This window comes from Psammomys obesus, unplaced genomic scaffold (genome assembly GCF_907164565.1).
Source record: "Psammomys obesus unplaced genomic scaffold, mPsaObe1.curated_primary_1811, whole genome shotgun sequence".
Taxonomy (NCBI): domain Eukaryota; kingdom Metazoa; phylum Chordata; class Mammalia; order Rodentia; family Muridae; genus Psammomys; species Psammomys obesus.
This window is the reverse complement of record NW_026596073.1, coordinates 38,715,234-38,736,081: the sequence shown is the minus strand read 5'-3', so window position 1 is coordinate 38,736,081 and position 20,848 is coordinate 38,715,234.

Sequence of the window (20,848 nt, the reverse complement as noted above, 5' to 3'; positions counted from 1 at the left end):
AAAGAAAGAAAGAAAGAAAGAAAGAAAGAAAGAAAGAAAGAAAGAAGAATGGAAGCACAGGCACAGATCAGCCTCTGCTGCTTTGCATTCACCCTAGCATTTTGCAGATTTTTCCTTGTATTGCAAAATTTGCAGTATATGTACTCAAAAATATTTTAAATTGCTGCAACACATTTATGTCAGAATATGCAGAAAAGAAATCGTCTAAATTCATGGACAAAAAGGTTTAACACCTTTAATGACTGAAACTAGTTGACTTGCTTTGCAAAATATCCATCCAGTTATTCCTTCAGCACCGAGTACATGTGAGCACCATTCTACATGTGTAAGCTAGACCCAGTATTAAACAGGTGGAACATAAATTCTTCCACAATACAGAAAATATTTGATGCTCTGTGATTATGTGAATATGATGAGGTTAAAATAAATAGAGCTTTAAAATGTTAATATCACTCACTATAGTGAATTAGGTACATTGTCTTTATCAGGTCACATCTAATACTGTCTTCTTGTATTTAAGCAGGATACACTGTCACCACAGAGCAACTGCTGAGACACTAAAGAATATGTGTGTGTGTTTTCAAGATACAGACAGTGAATATCGTATATTGATTCAAAACCATGTACCAGGATCCTATAATAATGTCCAATGATGGTCAGTATATTCATTTTGTAGTTCTTGCAGTAGATACATTTGCATTTTTTTCTCCTCCAGCTGTCATCTTTGTTCACAGTCTAACACAGAATGTTCTTTATGTGAATGAATATTCAGGACAGATTGCATGAAGCAAAAATGGAAGGAAGAATTATTTGGTTGCATACATTTTTTGGCATATTCTGAAGCTTGTGGTAATCAAAAGAAAGAATAAAATCATGGGGTTAGAAAATTTTTTATAAAAACTTTATTATTTACTATGTCAATAAATACAACACTATTCCCTCACTGTATTTTTTTTTTTATGTTTCAGGGAAAGATATTAAGAAGACATAAATTTATGTGGACTGCTGGGTTTTTCTGACAATTTTTTTTATCTCTTTTACCTTGCTACTATAGGCAAGATAAAAGAAATATTGTGCTTGAATTACTGTACTTCTGGCAGGGAAAGATCTTAAGAATGTCATTGTAACTGAAACTCTTGCTGTTTGTCAATATAAGAAAATTGATCAAGTCGAAGATTTCATGTTATGCAAAATAAAGAAGCAAAGTTATCTGCAATGCCATCAGTTTTCCACTTGACCATGATTGCATTAGCAGTAACATCTTAAAGCTGTATTATTTACCCAATGACAATAAATGAAATATCTTACAAAAAAATAGCCCATTTGATGCTTATTATTTTGTAGGCATGGTGGTTGCTAGAAATATTGTAAAGAAGATCATAGGTCTAAGAGAAAAAAATATTCTTAGATTATAATTTCTTCTTGTAAGAACAGATCTCCATAGAATCAGCCTCAAGCCCCTTTCAAAAAAATTCTTGCATTGATGGCTTTCTTTCCCATGCCATCGGTGAAACTCAGAAAGAAAGAGTTGAAGACCCTCAAGGACTTACCCTGATGAATGGGAGGGAAGAAAAGAAGCAGTGACAGGGGATAACAACCACTAAGTATTAGAAAGCCATCTGGACACTTATTTTATAAAACTCATTGTGCATGCATGTGTGCACATGTGTGTATGTGTATACATGTTATTGTTCAAATAACAGTTAAATTGAATTTCTGTACATGGTGATTATGGTCCTCCTAGAAACCACTCAGGCGTGGGATATCTCCACTAGAGTTGCAAGTCAGAAACATCTCTGAGGTGCTCAAAAGATGACATGCCATTGCTATTTCTCTTGTTTACCCACCAGAGCTTGAGAGTAAGACACCGGTGCTGAGAGGGACTATGCACATAGCTCCCAGGGAGGAGAGAGAGCACATTGATACAGATCTGGAAGCTTTCCTGCTATAGGGAGATGTCAGTATACTCCAAGGTGGTACACAGACTGGTGGAGAGAAGTCGTACATTGTTTTACTTACCCAGACATAGACTCTTTGAGAGGCAGACTTGGTTAAATTGACTGGATTTTAGGAATGGGACAGGATTTTAGGAATGGGAAAACATGGAACGGTGATAACAATAGATTGCATTTGAAAATAAATGAACACCTTAAAGGGTTAAGGCTCTTGCATCATACCAGCTGTCTGAGTGGGGAACAGAGAAATAGCAGTCTCACCAGGACATCTGTTTCACGCTTCTGATCTCTGGTAACCAGTCTTTCTCTGGTGACCAGTGTGTTTGTTGGCTGACAACACAGACTTTTGCATTACAGCTCCCATCGGGGAGTAGGATGAAGTTGTACTGGGAGAAGTCCAATACTAAGCAAGTACCTGAGTATGCTTTGGACTTTATTCTTTACACTTCACCTTGATTTGTGTCCTGGAGACCTTGTCACAGTATCTGCTTCTATCATCTCCAGTTAAACGCTCTCAGTTGTTCATAGCCATTATGGTGATGTTGTGATGTAAAGGGTTTTAGCTGTGTTTGCTGTCTCACATAAGTTAATTGCTCTCGGAACAACTTTAGGTTTTCTGCTCTGTGGTGGATCTTCACCAACACTACTCTGACAGAGGACTAATATTCAGAATATATAAAGAACTCAAGAAGTTAAACAGCAACACAACAAGTAATGCAATTAAAAAATTGGAGTACAGAGCTAAACAGAAAATTCTCAATAAAGGAATATTGAATGGCAGAAAAACACTTAAAGAAATGCTCAACATCCTTAGTCATCAGGGAACTGCAGTTCAAAATGATCCTGAGATGTCACCTTATTCACATTAAAATGGTTAAGATAAAAAACTCAAGTGACAACACATGCTGGGGAGGATGTGGAGAAAGGGGAACCCTCCTCCATTGCTGGTGGGAATGTCAACTTGTACAATCACTTTGGGAAGCAATCTGGCCCTTTCTCAGACAATTATGAAGAGTACTTCCTCAAGATCCAGCTATACCACTCCTAGGCATATATACAAAATAGGCTCAAATACACAACAAGGACATGTGTTCAACCATGTTTGTAGCAGATTTATTCGTAATAGTCAAAACCTGGAAACAACCTAGATGTCCTTCAACGGAGGAATGTATACAGAAATTTTGGTACATTTACACAATGGAATACTACTCAGCTATTAAAAAGAGGGAAGTCATGAAACTTGCACCTTTTTGTTTACAGCACCCTTCTTTGAACCCTTTCCTGTGCTAGCCTCAGAGGTGCAGGAGGAACATGACCCAATGTCTCATTGTACATCTTGCTCTATTTTCCACTTACATCCTGTTTTTCTGCCATGGTACTTTATCAGCAAGTTGAAAGACTGGTTGATTCCAGCACATTCAGAAATAGACACTCCTTCTTTAAAAATAAAAGTATAAATCAGTGGACATTTAGGTTCGCTGTTCTGCCTTCCCCCCCTCTGTATTATAATTTTTAAAATCAAGACATTTGGAACTTAAAATCTTTGGTGTTATCTCTATAGTCGCATAAGAACAGGCCTGAATTCTCTAATCCAGGTTGCAACACGTTAAAGTAACACACACTCTTGAGAAAAGAGAAGCATATAGAAGAAGAATGTATCAACACATTAAAAGAATTTCTAATGTTTGAACTTCTTAATTACTTTTCCCAGTGCTGTGATGAGATACCTGACAGAAAAAGTGCAGACATATGGCATGTCTCCTAGCATGAATACTAATGGTGTACAAATGGATCATGCAGTGAAGTTATGGAGAAATGGATGGCTTTGTCTATTAAGAAAGATATGTAAATGGCCTTTATGTGTGATAGGGCAATTGTCTGTGTTTACGATCACTGGCTGCTCTTCCAGAAGTTCTGGGGTAGATTTCTAGAACCTACAAGGTTCCTCACAAAGTCTGTAGTCTCAACGTCAGAGGTTTGGATGATTTCCTGCTCTCTGTGAGAACTAGAAACACATGGAGTACACAAATACACATGCATGCAAATGTACCCATACACATACATTTTAAAAAGTATAGAAGAAAAAATGTATCAAAGACGACAGAGTTATTGAAGAAGAGAAATTAGAGATGAATCAGAAGCAGGTATAACCTCTAAAGAAAGTTAGGAGTATTTTAAAAAAATATATTAGTCTATTTATTTTACATGTGTGCCCTTCCCTCCCTCCCCTTCTCCCAGTCTCCCAACTTCCTTTCCTTCCTTCTTCTGCTCTCCTCTCCCCTTAAAAGAAAATGGGACCCTCTCCCTCCTTATTAACGTTCCCCAGAACACCATGTCACATCAGGACTAAGCATATTCTCATACCCTAAGGCCAGGCAAAGTAGTGCTACCAGAGGGAAGTGATCCAAAATCAGGCAATAGAGTCCATGCCAGAAACAGCCCTCCTTCCCACTCATCAGGTGACCTACATGAAGACCAAGCCACCCTTTGGACACATATGTGCAGGGGTCCTAGGTCCAGATCATACATGTTGTTTAGTTGAGGTCTCATTCTCTGAAAAGGCCTATGAAACTGGGTTTGTTGTCTCTGTTGATTTTCCTGTGGAGTTCCTGTCCACTCTAGAATTTTCCTCCTCCCCAAACACTTCCCCAGGTCCCCCAGAGTTCTTCTCCATGCTTGACAGCAAGGCCCAGCATCTACCTAGATCAGCTGCTGGCTGAACCCTTCCAGATGGCAGTCAAGTTAGGCTCCTGTCTATAAGCATAGCAGCATATCAATATCAGTGTCAGGGGCTGGCTCTCTAACATGGGATGGGTTTTGGGATGGGCCAATTATTGTTTGGATTTTCCCTCACATTTTGTTTCCTTATTATTCCCGCCCTTCTAGTAGGCAGAGTAAATTTTGGAATATGAGTTTTTATCTATGGGTTGTAGTTCCCCTCCTTCCACTAATCTTGTCTCTCCTCCCCTCTCCCTCCCGACCCTGTTAGGAGTCTCAGCTAAGGTCACACTCAACTGTGTGTTCACAGCGGCTTCATTCATAATAGCCAGAAACTGGAAACAACCCAGATGTCCCTTAACTGAAGAATGGATACAGAAATTGTGGTAAATGTACACAATGGAATACTATTCAGCTGTTAAAAAAAAAAAAAGAAATCATAAAATTTGCAGAAAAAATGACAGAACTAGCAAAGATCATACTAAGTGAGGTAACACAGACAGAGAAAGATGTTCATGATACATATAAGTAGATATTAGACCTATAGTATAGGATAATCATACTAAAACACACAGACCCAAAAAACCTAAGTAACAAGGAGGGCCCAAGGGAGGGTGTCAGAATGTCACTCAGAATAGGAAATAGAATAGACAGAAGAAGTGGATGAAGAGAGGGAACTGGACAGGAGATGTAACGGGGAGGCAAACAAATTTGAGGATTATGAGTGGGAAGGACTGAGCTGAGGGGAGAGAAGGTTGGAAACAACAAGGGGAACTGGGAGGGTTTGGAGTATCTCTCTGTCAAGTTGGAGGCCTGCTACAAGATAGTCTCCTAGAGAACATGGGTGTGATAGGTAGGAGTGTTTTTTCAGCCATCTAGTCTTAGGTTCCCAAAGTTCCACACTCCTTTAACAGCATTGCCCTCTAGAGAGCAAGACTTTAATCACACGCATCCACAGGAAATATTTCACATTCACATCATAATAGTTTACCTGTTTTAGGTGACATGAAGGGTGATAGTCATGTGTTTCTGGTCAAAGATAAGTATTGATTATTACATTGTATCATTAAGAAGACAAGAGCTCCTACAAATATATGAAATGTTTGAACATTTAAAGGTCATTTGAGATGCATCACTTGGTCTTGAAGCTATGAGGTGCTCATCTTATAATTTATTTCACAAAAATTAGATTATCAGAGCAGAAAGTTACATTTGATTTAATTTTCTGACCCAATAATTTTAAAGTGAAAAAGGGGTACAGAGCTGAACAGAGAATTCTCAATAGAGGAATACTGAATGGCAGAGAAACACTTAAAGAAATGCTTAACATTCTTGATCACCAGAGAAACACAAATCAAAATGACCCTTATACCCATCAGAATGGCTAAGATAAAAAACTCAGGTGAAAACAAATCCTGTAAAGGATGTGGAGAAAGAGGAATCCTCTTTCGTTGCTGCTGGGATGTAAACTTGTACAACCACTTTGGAAATCAATCTGGTATTTTCTGAGAAAAATAGGAATAGTGCTACCTTAAGATCCAGCTATACCTAGGCATATTTCCAAAATATAATCAAGTACACAACAAGGACATTAGCTCAAACATGTTTGTAGATACTTTATTTATAATAGCCAGAATCTGGAAACAATCCAAATGTCCCTCAACTGAGGAATGAATACAAAAATTGTGGTACATCTACACAATGGAATATTACTCAGCAATAAAAAAACAAGGAAATCATGAAATTTACAGGCAAATTGTGGCAACTAGAAAAGATCATCCTAAGTTAGGTTTCCCAGAAACAGAAAGACATACATATCCACTCACTTTTTGGTTTTTTATTTTTATTTTTTTTATTTTTATTTTATTCTTATATTAATCACAGGTTGTTTACTTTGTAGCCAAGCCATAGCCCCTTCCCTCATTCCCTTCCAATCCCACCCTTCCTCCCTTATTTCCTCCCTGTACCTTTCCAAGTCCACTGCTAGGAGAGGTCCTCCTCCCCTTCCATCAGACCCTAGCTTATTAGGTATCTTCAGGACTAGATGCCATGTCCTCCTCTGTGGTCTAGCAAGTCTGTTCCTCCTATATGCCACAAAACTTGAAAATCTAAAAGAAATGGACAATTTTCTTGATAGGTTCCATCTACCAAAATTAAATCAAGATCATGTTGAAAGATTGAATAGCCCTATATCCCTTAAGGAAAGCAAAACAGTCATCAACATTCTTCCTTCCAAAAAAGCCCAGGGCCAGATGGTTTCAGCACAGATTTCTACCAGACCTTCAAAGAAATGCTAACTCCAATTATCTTCAAAGTATTCCACAAAACAGAAACAGAGGAACTTCACCAAACTCATTCTATGAAGCCACAGTCATCCTGATACCTAACTGATACCTAAACCACACAAAGACCCAAAAAAAAAAGAGAGAGAGAGAGAACTTCAGACCTATCTCTCTTATGAACATTGATGCAAAAATACTCAATAAAATACTTTCAAAACAAAACTAAGAACACAAAAAAGATATCATTCACCATGACCAAGTAGGTTTCATACCAGGCATGCAAAGATGGTTCAAATACACAAATCAATCAATGTAATCCACCTGAATATAAACAAACTGTAGGAGAAAAACCACATGATCATCTCCTTAGATACTGAAAAACATTTGACAAAGTCCAACATCTATTCATGTTTAATGTCTTGGAGAGATCAGGAATACAAGGCACATACCTAAACATGGTAAAGGCAATATACAGCACGCCTATAGCCAACATCAAACTCAATGGAGAGAAACTTGAATCAACCCCACTGAAATCAGGGATAAGGCAAGGCTGCCCATTCTCTCCATATCTCTTCAACATAGTACTTGAAGTCCTAGGTAGAGCAAAAGACAAGTAAAGGAGATCAAGAGGATACAAATCAAAAAGGAAGATATCAAAGTTTCACTATTCGCAGGTGATATGATAGTGTACATGAGTGACCCCAAACATTCAACCAGAGAACTTCTTCAGCTGATAAACACCTTCAGTAAAGTAGCTGGATACAAAATTAACTAAAAAAAAAAAAAAGAAGCCTTTAGAAAGACAAATGGGAGGTGCATTGGATGTAGGAGAAAATAAGTAAGTAACAAGACAGGAGCCTAACGCAGAGGGCCCCTGAAAGACTCTACCTAACAGTATATCAAAGCAGATACTAAGACTCATAATCAAAACTTCCACAGAGTGCAGGGAATCATAAGAACGAAGGGGGAGTTATTATGATGTGGAAAGGATAGGAGTTCCACAAGGACCAAACATATCTGGGCACAGGGCCTTTTCTGAGACTGACACTCAACCAAGGACCATGTATGGATATAACATAGAACCTCTACTCGAATGAAGCCCGTGGTAGCTCAGTAACCAATTGGTTTCCCATAGTAAGGTGAACAGGACTATCTCTGACAGGAACTCAAGGGCAGGCTCTTTGACCTCCTCACCCCTCAAGGGAGGAGCAGTCCTGCTAGGCCACAGAGGAGGACTTTGCAACCAGTCCTGAAGATTCCTGATAAAACAGGGCGAGATGAAAGAGGTCCTCCCCAGGCAGTGGACTTTGAAAGGGGCAGGGAGGAGATGAGGGAGGGAGGGATTGGGAGGGAATGAGGGAGCAGGATACAGCTGGGATACAGAGTTAATGAAATGTAACTAATAAAAAAAAAATAAAATAAAATAATGTAACTAATAAAAAATAATAAAAGATAAAAAAACAGGCCATACAAAAATAAGGTAAAAATAAAAGGTATTTTTTCATAAAAAATAAAATGTAACTAATAATAATAATAACATTTATACCAAGAAAAAAAGAAAATTTAAAAAAAAAATCAGAAGGCCTCCTGTATACCCAAGACAAAAATGCTGAGAAAGAGATCAGGGAAACAACACCCTTCACAATAGCAACTAATAACATAAAGTACCTTGGGGTGACTTTAATCAAGCAGGTGAAAGGCCTGTTTGAAAAAAGCTTCAAGTCTCTGAAGAAAGAAAATGAGGACAATATCAGAAGATGGAAAGACTTCCCGTGCTCATGGATTGGTAGGATTAACATAGTAAAAATGGCCATCTAGGCAAAAGCAATCTACATATTCAATGAAATTCCCATCAAAATACCAATACAATTCTTTACAGACCTTGAAAGAAAAATTCTCAACTTCATATGGAGAAACATATCTACTCACTTATAAGTGGATATTAGACATATAATATAGGATAAACATACTAAAATCTGTACACCTAAAAAACCTAAGCAAGAAGGGGGATCTTGGGTAAGATGATCAATCCTCACTCAGAAAGGCAAATCGGACAGACATGGGAAGAAGGAGAAACAGGGAACAGGACAGGAGCCTACCACAGATGACCTCTGAAGGACTACCCAGCAAGGTATCAAAGCAGATGCTGACTCATAGCTAAACTCTGGGCAGAGTGCAGGCACTCTCATGAAACAAAGGGGAGATAGAAAGACTTGGATGGGAGAGGAGCTCCACAAAGTGAGCAACAGAACCAAAAAATCTGGGCCCAGAGATTTTTTCTGAGACTGATACTCTAACATAGTACCATGCATGGAGATAACCTAGAAGCCGTGTACAGATGTAGCCCAAGGCAGCTCAGTCTCCTAGTGGGTTCCCCAGTAATGGGAGCAGGGACTGTCTCTGACAAGAACTCAGTGGCTGGCTCTTTGATCACCTCCTCGTGGAGGGGGGGGGGGGGGCGGAGAGCAACCTTACCATATCACAGGGGATAACATTGCTAGTCCTGATGAGACCTGGTAGGCTAGGGTCAGAGTGAAGGGGAGGAAGACCTCCCTATCTGTGGACTTGGCAAAGGGAATGGGAGGAGATGAGGGTGGAATGTGGAATTTGGAGGGATTAAGGGAGGAAGCTACAGCTGAGATAAAAAGTGAATAAGCTGTAATTTATAAAAATAAATAAATTAAATATATATCATTATAAATATGTATGTGTGTGGTTTGTCTACATGTATGTTTGAGTACCACATTCATGCCTGGTACTACCTATGAAGCCAAGAAGAAGACAAAAGATCCCCTAGTACTATTGATGCCAAAAGTAGACTAGCCAACACTCTCAACTGCTGAGCCAGTCCTCCATTCCAAGTTTTTCACTTCCAAATCTAATAATACTGAAATATTTAACAATGATTCTTAGTGGCACAACTTATACCTTTTCTGAATTCCATTATATTTTTCTTGTCAGTTTAATTTTCTATTCTGTCTGACATTGCCGTCCTGTCTTAAATATTTGGGAATATTTCGTGTTGCTATTATGCTATACCAAAGCCATATTGCAGAACAACACAAAATGGCTCATTGATTAAAAACTTGGGCTGTTCCTCTACAGAACCAATTCCCTGGGTTTAAAATTGTCTGAACCTCCAGTCCTATGGAGGCTTATGTCCTCTTCTGGTCTCGACAGAAATTGCATCTTTGTGGTATACAAGCACACATCAAAACACTCATACACAAAAAATAAAATCTGAAAAAGTAAAAAAGTTATCAAAACATAATTCAATTTCATTTCATATATAAATGTGTGTACACATGAGTATTTGTATGTCAAATATGAACATACATGCAAATGCATTTATAAGTTTTATGTTTTTAAAATGGAGTGTTAGACATAAAGATGTATGTAAGTCTTTACTGTATAGGACAAAGAACTCGTTATTTTATTCAAACATTATTTAGGCTTCTGCAAATAAAGACAGCCTGTTTGCATTAATGAATATAAAAAAGTAGTTAGGTGAAAAACTATCAGACATAAGTATTAAGTGGGAGTGACAGGAAATAGATTTTTTAAAAGTCCAGAATGTTCTTTGTATACAGTTTGAAAAGAAAACAGACATATTCAGCTAAACAAAATGCAAATGAGTATCTGCTGCAACTTTAATTTTAGAAAGTTATGTCAACATATTTCAACACTAGATGTCAATATTTTAAAATCAAAAACTAGTATTTGCTTAAGGATATTTTCATGGTATTTTATCTACTGCTGGAAAAATATAATGACAGATGTAGTGTCAATAAAGTCTAATTATAAAAGAGGCATTTGTTTGTTTTTTGTTTCTTAGTCATGCATTTAGACTACTTTGGAATTGGGTGTGGGAACCCTAGGACTAACTCTGAGAATGGATGCCAAGAAGGAGCTGTTTGCAGCACTCTCCAGCTCTATTTTCCTCCTGTCTCCACCACAAGGCAAACATAACACCATGTGTAGGGGGCTCTCAAGGTCCCTCCAACCCCCACTTGTCTCTCAGAGCTCAGTTTCAAAACCATTTTCATCTCTCCCTCAACTTCTGCCCTGTTGGTGTGGAAAGGACATAGGTTTCCTGATACAGTCTGAATTTAGACATCTTGGCAATTCCTGACCCATAGACAAAACCACTGCAGAGTTTCTTGGCCCTGCATTTTTCTCTGGTTTCCACTGTAGAAATTCTGATCATGTGACCTAGACTTATGAATAGTTAGAAGAAAATTGGAAGTTTATTTGTTGTGTTTATGGTTCTGTGTCTAGCAGAAAAATTTCACATTACAGTGATTTTCTAACGAATAAAAGGTATCTCTGGAGACACATTTCAAACAGACCGCTCTTTCATAGCCTTCAACATAATGAACAGAAATAGAAAGCTAATGAAATTAATTGACAAACTAACAAGTTAAATCCTGACGGGATAAACAAAGCTTTGTCGTAAATAGAAAAGTACTCACTTATCAATTTCTCATTAAAATTCCAAGTCTGAAACATAGTTTCTCCTATTTATAGCCAGTTCTTCACACATAACAGATTATTTAAATGTGAGCACACATTACGCACATTATTTAGTTTTAAGTTGTAAATATCATGAGTTTTATAGGCACTTTGCTCATTGACAAGGTATTTTTAATGATTAGAGACAGTCACATCCTGATCCTTATTTGTCTTTTTAACATGTGTTTGAATGACATAGGGAAGCAACCACTTGGCTTCATAAATTCCTCTGCTGCATATAAGAAAAAAAACTTAAAAATGCATTTAATTCTAAGAAGTAGCTTTAAGAATAACCAGCTTGCTGCTTTGAAATACTGTATGTGTGGCAAGAGAAACGAATCAGGGTATAAAGAATGGCACTAAGCCCTGATGACCTGAGCTCCACACCCGGTACTCACAGGGTAGAAGGAGAGAATACATATTCCCCTCTCCCTAGAAAAAAAAACCTTTTTTTTTTTTTAAATACTACATTTGGATAACTTATTTCCACAAGTTCATAATATGCGCTGATAGGTAGGAAGAGAAATCAGATTTAAAAAATGAAATGCTAGCAGCAACTCAATCTCTGAAAAACAATTACAAATACATATATTATACAATAATAATAAAGAAAAATCTAAATGCAGATTCATAAACATGATTCATTAACTCATGTTTGTGTGTGAAGTATTTATAGTTTTATGTACACACACACATACATATATATTTAGGCATATTTATGGGTGTGCACATGCATATGTAGAGGGCAGAGGTCAATTTCATTTTTCAATCAGTTTCCACCTTACTGAAGATAGAGCGTCTCGATGAAACTGGATCTCACACTGTTATTGACAACCAGTGAGCTCTAAGAGTCTGCTCTCCTCGCTAGCACTGAGATCACAGGAACAATCTGTCATGTCTACTTTTTGAAACAAAAGTTTGTACCAGTGTATGTGTGGGTGTGCTCACATCGCAGCATACATGTAGATGGCAGAAGATACTCGTTTGGGAAATCAAACTCAGACATTCAGGCTTGAGTGGCATATTCTTTCCCTGTTATATCGCCGCTCAGGCTCTCATCCCTGAATTTTGTACAGATTCTAGGAATCCAGTTTAGGTCCTCATAATTAAACATCAAGCAATTAACAAACAAAGCCATTTCTCCATATCCTAGATATAAATATTAGTTAATCAAAACAATTTATTCTACTTTAAAATGAGATAAAAACAGAACAAATACAATAAAACATCTGATTTTTTTCTATGTAGAAGTATTAACTATCAATGCAGATCTCATATATCTTGTACTAAATAATAGCCTGCTGTGGCATATCATAGTTATATTTATTTTCTTATTTTTTTAATATTAGTTACAGTTTATTAACTTTGTATCCCAGCTGTAGCCCACTTCCTCATTCCCTCCAAGTACAACCCTCCCTCCCTCCCTCATCTCCTCCCTGTCCCTTTCCATGTCCACTGGTAGGGGAGGACCTCCTCTCCTTCCATGTGACCCTCACTTATCAGGTTTCTTCAGGGCTAGCTGCAATGTCCTTCTCTGTGGCCTAGCAAGGCTGCTCCTTTATATAAGTTTAAATACTGTTGTACCCACATTCAACTTGCTCCAGTCAGACATGTGAATAGTTTTGAAAATCAGGCTTCTCCCCTCTTTAAAATATTTCAAGTTTATAGCTCACAACTTTACTATGTATGCTTTAATAGCAGTGACGTGAGCATGATTAGGAACTGATCGTGTTCATGTGGTCTTATTCTTTCAGTAGGATGTGGTAAGTATAATGACTCAGGACAGAAAGACAAAAAGTAGAAAATGTATAACTTCACTTGACAGCAGGCCTATAGGTAACGCCTTCTAGAATAGGGCAGTGTGTCACCAGATTGGAAAGATTCCCCCTCCGGTTTTCTCTGTGCCTGTATATCTGTGCCACTCAAACCATCTGGTTAGAGACAGGTGATTGTTGTCTTTCTCCCCGAATCTTTGTTGATCTTGAATCTTGTTTTGATTACAGAAGTAGCAAGAGTCACACTGTATGTTTTGAGGTTTAAGATTTAAGAGGTCGAATATTCACTGTTGGCATTTTTCTTGAAAAAGCAACATTTATAAAGAAGTCTATATACTGTGATGGAATGATCGACCTTTAATCAAGAGGACTCTTCAAGATAATTCTAAGAATTGAAGAACACAAACCCAGAAAGCTCTCGATCATTTTGCTATACAAATCAGGTGATAGACCAGTCTGCAAAGCCATCTATTATGACCTGTTGTCTAGAGAAGGTGTCTCAGACAGGGCTACACGCAACAGAGGTATACAGGTTGTGCTCATGGGCACACGTTTCAGAATTATGCAGAACCAAGAATACAAGTTAGATAAAAATTGTTTCATAACAATACCAAATTATAAAAGTTTCTAACCATTTCAGTTACAGTTAATAACAAAAATAACACAGAAATGAAAAGTTATATGTGCCATAAGACACACAATACAAGAGCATTCCCACAGGAAAAGAAGGCATTAAAACAGCAACATGTAAAAATGTTGTGTGTCTAAATATCTTCTAGGAGTCTGTAAAGCAAAGTGGCTATTGCCAAGGTTGTTAGGACGAAAAGGACATGTCAGTAAATATGCACTCTTCAAGAATTAAAGATGAGATGTCATCTTTTAAAGGTTTATAGTTAAGATAGTTACTTATATACTTATATCACAATAATAGATGTAGTGATACAGTAACTTTATAGAGAGAATGTGTGTCTGCAAATAGTGTAAAGCTTTATATATATATATATATATATATATATATATAATTACATATGAAACACATTATATACTTCAGTAGGAAATATATAAAACAAATTGCTGTCACAAGACATGACCCTCCCTGTAAATATCTTCCTAAATTTGTTGAATATTTTTGCAATGTTTTAATAGATATAATGAGGGAATAATAATAAATTGTCTTAAAGACCTAAATTGGTCTGTAAACTGAAACAATTTAAATGTTTAAAGTAACAGACAAGTATGAAGCTAAAAAAATATTTGTCTTTGATTGAACTTTTGACTTCAATTGGAAGAAAATTTTTATAGAACCTTAAGCAAGCACAAACCACCTTGCTTATTAATCTGCCCTTGTTCTTCTATGCACAATCTTTCTCATGATATAGAGTAGATGGCTTCACTCAGAAACATCTGTACTGAGAATTCCCAGGTGCTCAGATAAGGTGGCATATAGGAAATGAAGTAGCAGCATTTGCATTCTAAAACGTTGTCTTGATAACTAATAAATCTAACCTTTCCAGGCGGATGTATGCAGTTAAAAGTACTAATTGATCATGTTGGCACTAAGGTGTTGTTCAATCTAGAAAGGCCACGTTAATTCAAATTGATGTGATTCAAATTAACCTTAATCAGCTTTACACAGACTGTGATTCTATGGCAGGATATTTTGCAATTAGACCTCTCCTGTCTTTATCTGCCCCATGGCCTTGGGAAAGGCTTTAATGTTTCCTTTTGGCTCTCTTGATAATGAAATTATAATAATTGTTTATATCTATATACTATATTAATATGCTAGATCCACCAATAACTTTTTGTATATTTAATCTTTGGTAATCTGGGGTTCTTTTTATTTTATTATTTTGTTTTGTTTTGTTTTGTTTTAGGAGATGGTTTTGCTGTGTAGCCTTCTCTGGCCTGGACTCATTTTGTAGATGGCTGTCCTCAATCTCACAGAGATCTGCTTGCCTCTCTCTCTTTGAGTGCTGAGACTACAGATGTGTGCCACCACAGACAGCATGATGTCATAATTAATCTTTTTTTAAATAAATTCTTCTCTCATTCAATATATCCTGACTATACTTCTCCCTCCCTCAACTCCTGCCAGAACCCAACTGCCATCTCCCCTTGACCACACCTTCTTTGGCTTTGCAGTTCTTTTTAACAATATCAAAATCCCTGCATTACTGTTACTGAGTTTAGGTATACCATCTTTTCTTGAACAATAGATACAGTAAGAACAAGGAGACAATAACTGATGCCAGCCTTTGTTTTTGTGTTAATAAAACATGTGTAGCCTGTTTAGAGAGTTAGGCCATTAAGCAATGCATATACTTGATCAGAAATAATACTGTACAATAAGTGCAAGGATGCAAACATCAGTGAGTGAATTAAGAGTGATATGGCCTTGGAGAATATTTACAGAAATCAGGTGAGTGTTTAAACTATTCTTTTTATTTTGTTCTTGCATAAATGCTCTAGGACTGATTTTCGAAGTCACCACATTCATTACAAAATCCATATTGTTGACTCTTGCATCATTGTGAGAAAAAATATCTGAAAAGAAAAATTTAAACTTTTCCTCATGGTTTCAGAGAAATCAGTTATATTTGTTTAATTCTTGAGCTTGAGCTGAACTCCATTATGGTGGGGCAGAAAATATCTATTCACAACAATACAGAGAAGAGATAATCAATAACACACTGAAAAGAACACACCCTCAAGTAAACGCCATTCTAAAATAGAACCCACATCTCAAGGTTTTATAATACCCCACATTAACACATTTATCTACAGACTCAATTTCAAAAACCTAAGCCCATGGAAGGACAGCTCAGAGTCAAATAATTATAGAGAAAAAAATCTTTTCCCATAAAGGAATAAAAGAAAGAAAGAAAGAAAATATGAAAACACAAAAGAAAAAAGAAATATAAAAAGGATATGAGATAGGCTGCAGGGCTGTGTTGTAGGTATCAGAGAACTGGAAGTGTATAAGAAGGGCTGTAAATGATATTGATTAATGGTGTACACAAATAAAGTTATCAAGAATTAGAATTATTTAAAAGGAGTATGAAAGGATAAAGCACATACTGTTTTATATGCAATTGATGGTCAGAACCAAAGTCAAACTTCTGTTCTTAGGGTGGCCTAAATGTTTGTAGATGTTATTGTACCTCAAGAAATGGGGCTTTGAATGGAAAACTGAGCTTATCTGGGCCCCCACCCATAAATGGCTATGATAATCCACTTCATAATATGAATATGAAACTAAAATTAGAAGTACTTTGTGCCTTTTTGTTTTATGGCTGTGAAGAGACACCATGACCATGGCAGCTCTTATAAAGTACAACATTTAATTTTTGCTTGGGTACAATAACAGATTTTTAAGCCACTGTCATCACTGCAGGACCCATGCAGGTCTCAGGAAGATGTGGCAATCGAGTGTTTTACATCCAAATCGGCAGACACTAAAGTAGAGAGAAACTCTGAGCCTGGCTAAGGCTTCTAATATTTCAAAGCCAATCTCCAGTGACATACTTCCTCTGACAAGGACACACATACCCCAACAAGGTCACACCTAATCTTTTCAAATTGTCCAGTTTCAGGTGAGAAACATTTAAATCTATGAGCCTATGTAGGTCATTCTTATTTGAACTTCCACAGAACCCACTTTCTTGAGTAAACAGTTATTGCTGCCTATGGTTTATACAGGATGCTTTAACCAACTTAATTGGAATTTAATACTACATTCAAATAATTTTGTTTTCCTTAACTCAAAACTAAAATATCAGACACTAAGGAATATAAGACATCAAGGAAACATGTAGATTTATTCTCAAAATAATCTACTGACAGTGATTTGAGATATATTCAATATTATATATTGAATATATTCAATATATATTCAATATATTCAAAATATTGAGATATATTTTTTCAAGTCCTTGTGGGACTGTACACATGCTCTTTGATGGAGTGGAAGCCATTGAGAGGCTCTGAGCTTTTGTGGGTGGTGCAAGGAAATAATCAAATAGTAGAATGTAGAGAAAGCCACATGTTCTTAGGAACAGATGATTAGAAGACACCTACAGAGAAAAGTGGGAGCAAGCAGGCATGTGTGCGGCCATCCATTTGAAAGATGCCTTTCTCCCACTAAGAGCATCAGCAGACCAAATTCAAAGAAGGGAGTAAATATTACCATATGGATATCAAGCAATCAATCAGTAGCAACCTAGCCTTCTCTTAGAAGAAAAAGTATTAATAAATTTTAGAAGAGTCTAATAAATGCAGTGTATTCACTTACTCATATATAGTATAGAGCCATTCTCAATATGGCTCTACATGTGACTTTGAAAGATTAATGGGAATACTTAATGAATTAAAAATTTATATGTATTGTATTGTATTGCATTGCATTGTATTTTATGTGTGTGAGCATTTTGCCTCCAAGTGTGTATGTGTACCCTGTCTGTGCAGTGGACATGGGGAGCAGAAGAGGATTCCAAATCCCTTAATTAGATTTAAAGATGGTTGTAAGCCACAATTTTGTTGTTAATAATTAAACCCATGTCCTCTGGAAGCGCAGCAAGAGCTCTTAACCACTGAGCCATCTTTTCAGTTTCTTTCTTTTTTTAAACTTCACTTTGCAAGATATCACATATGTTGCTTTTAACAATTTTAGATTATCCGAGTACTAGCCTCACTTTGATGTGATCATTCTTTGTTCTGTGAATACTGTTGAGAGACAGGTGGAGGAATAAAGGCAGACTTTGTTTATAATTTGAAAAGTAGTTCATTTTATGAAAGTCAATGGGAATTTGTGAAGGTGGTAGATGAACACCTTGAGATGTACAATTCTGATAAACAGCCAAGGATTTTCTTATCTATTTGTACAGCCCTGTTTCTCAGAATTAGATGAGGACTGGGAGAGGCTATTTTCTGGATTTCCTCCCTGTAAAAGGGAGGAAGCCTGTTTGAGAACAATGTAAGAGCTTGAATCAGGAGCTCTGAGAAACTAACACTCAGACAGAAGTAAAGAAATACAGTGCACTGGGTTCATCATAAACCCAGGCTTTGTATCAACTCTGGGGTAAAATAACAGTTAAAGGACTGAGGGTGTTGAGGGCTGAGGAACAGCAGCTGGACTTAAGTCTCACGCTGCTCAAATGAAACACCATGCATGCACTGTCAGGGAATGTATACCACTGAAATCACTCATACTCTGACCCACAGTATTCAAGAACAAAACTGACATTTAAAATGTTTAAAGAGGTGAATCTGTATTAAATATGACTATTGCCTTTGTGAGAAGAAATAAGCCTATAGGCACAGCGAGGGAAGTCATGTGAAGATACATGGGGAATAAACCCACTAAAAACAAACAAAAATAATTAATTTATTTAATTTATATCTTTCTATATCATAACATCACCTCCAATCTATCTTTCTAGTCTTTCCCTCTCACAGCAAGCCCAACTCTTTGCTCCCAGCTGATCCTCTGAAAATCTGAGGTCTTCCATGGATATCAACCAACCTTGGCATATCAAGTTACATTAAGGTTAGTAGCACCTCTTCTATTGAGGCTAAACAAGACAGCTCAGTTAGGGAAAGGGATTGAAAGGCAGGCAAAGTAATCAGAAACAGCCTCTGCTCCAGATGTAGGAGCCCCACATGAAAACCCAGATGAACAATTGTTACATATATATACTAGGTCCGTCGCTTCATACTCTCTGGTTGGTGGTTCAATCTCTATGAGACCTATGGGCCCAGGTTAGTTGTGTCCCTCAACTTAAGAATGGTTAAGGAAAATGTGGTGCACCTTCACAATGAAATATTACCCAGCCATTAAAAATAATGACATGGCAGGGGGAGCCAAGATGGTGACTAGCATGCAGTTTCTGAACTGTGCAAGAGCTGAACACCTGAGTTGAAAGGACATCTGAAGCCAGGAAAACAACGGTGAGGCTTTCTAAATGACAGGGAACATCACATGAGGTGAGTACATTGGTCTCAGGTCACCAGGGGACTTGTTTGGGGAAGAAGAGAAACGATCCTTTGATCTCCTGGCACTCCCCTTTCTTGGACCTCCCTCCTCCTCGGCACAGTGGACTCACTGAGATTCTCAGCTCAGAACTAACTGCCTGGGGTCTGCAGCGGCTGAGGTGGAGCTCCTAGCCCCTTAGTGGCAACTGCCAGGTATACTGGTCTGGGAGTCCCAGACCCGCGCTGCACCACCCTCCCAGGGTCCCAGGTCTGCTAGATAACATACTGGCTCTGCAGGGTCGCTCAGCCACTGACTGTATGGCCTGCCCAATCCGTCAGTGACAGATAATACACTACATACCCACCAAAAGCCAAGCAGACCCACCATACAAGCTAAGCTCACCTGGCACTGGGCCTCCCAGGCTTGGCGAGCACAGTGGAGGGCACCCTGGACTTCCCAGAAGACCTCTGGACTGGCATCCCAGTCTCCAGCTGCAGCGGGACTTCCTAACCTGGCAGCAGCAGCAGCACTGAGCTGAGGAGCATGTCAGTCCTCCTGCATAAGACCAAGGAGGGCCAAACCAGAGAGCAGAGAGCCTAGATACCCCTATCCTTGCTGATATGACCTGCTTGAGAGTGAGTACGCCCTTGAGTATCTGCAGAGCCCCAGATTCAGGGTCCTTCTAAAACAGAAGCCAGGCATCGGACCCCTCCCACCCACATACCCACTTTTGGAAACAGAGGGTCACTTGGGACATTGAAGCCCTTCTCTGTGGGTCCAATTGAGGAGTTAAGGCAGTTAATGCCAGAAATTGCACCACGACCATCACTAGCGCCTGCTACATATACAATGCAGAGCCCCTCCCACACACTCAAGGGTTCAACATTATCTATCACTCTGTCCCTCAAGACACACCTCCATGCACACTTACACACACACACATACACACACACACACACACACACACACACACGCACTTGTATTTGCCCCTTTTGCTCCTGCTTACTTTTCTCCCACAGGTACAGCTAGTCCACCAAAGCACATGCTGAGGTCACAGGACCTCTCTCAGCTTCCTGAAGAACTCTCCAGATGCCAGAGAGAGACAGTACCAATCTGAACTGCAGAATCCAAAAACAAACAGGGGAAGGTCTCAGATAAGCCAATGGCCAGGGGTAGGTGAAAGAACACATCCAACATAAATCAGCAACCCCCAAAATTGATAGATACTCCAATTCATTAGAAGCACAGGAAAATGACTTTAAAGTTATGCTTACCCAATTATTTGAGGCTCATAAAGAGGAAACAATTCTCTCAGAGCAATAGCCATGCAAATTCAGACAGCAAAAGAGGAAATGAACAAATCTATCAAAGATTTGGCCAGTCAATTGGAGGTAAAAAAGAGGAAATGGACAAAATTCTTAAAGAAACACAGGTAAACATAGCCAAACAAATAAAGGCACAAGTAGAGATAAAATTAGTGGCATATACAGAGGAAATGAACATAAAAATAGAGACCATTATAGAGAGACAGGAATCCACAATCAAACAGATTAAGGAAATGGTGCAAGGCATGAAAACAAAATTAGAAGCAATAAAGAAAACACAAACTGAGAAAACACTTGAGCTGGAGAA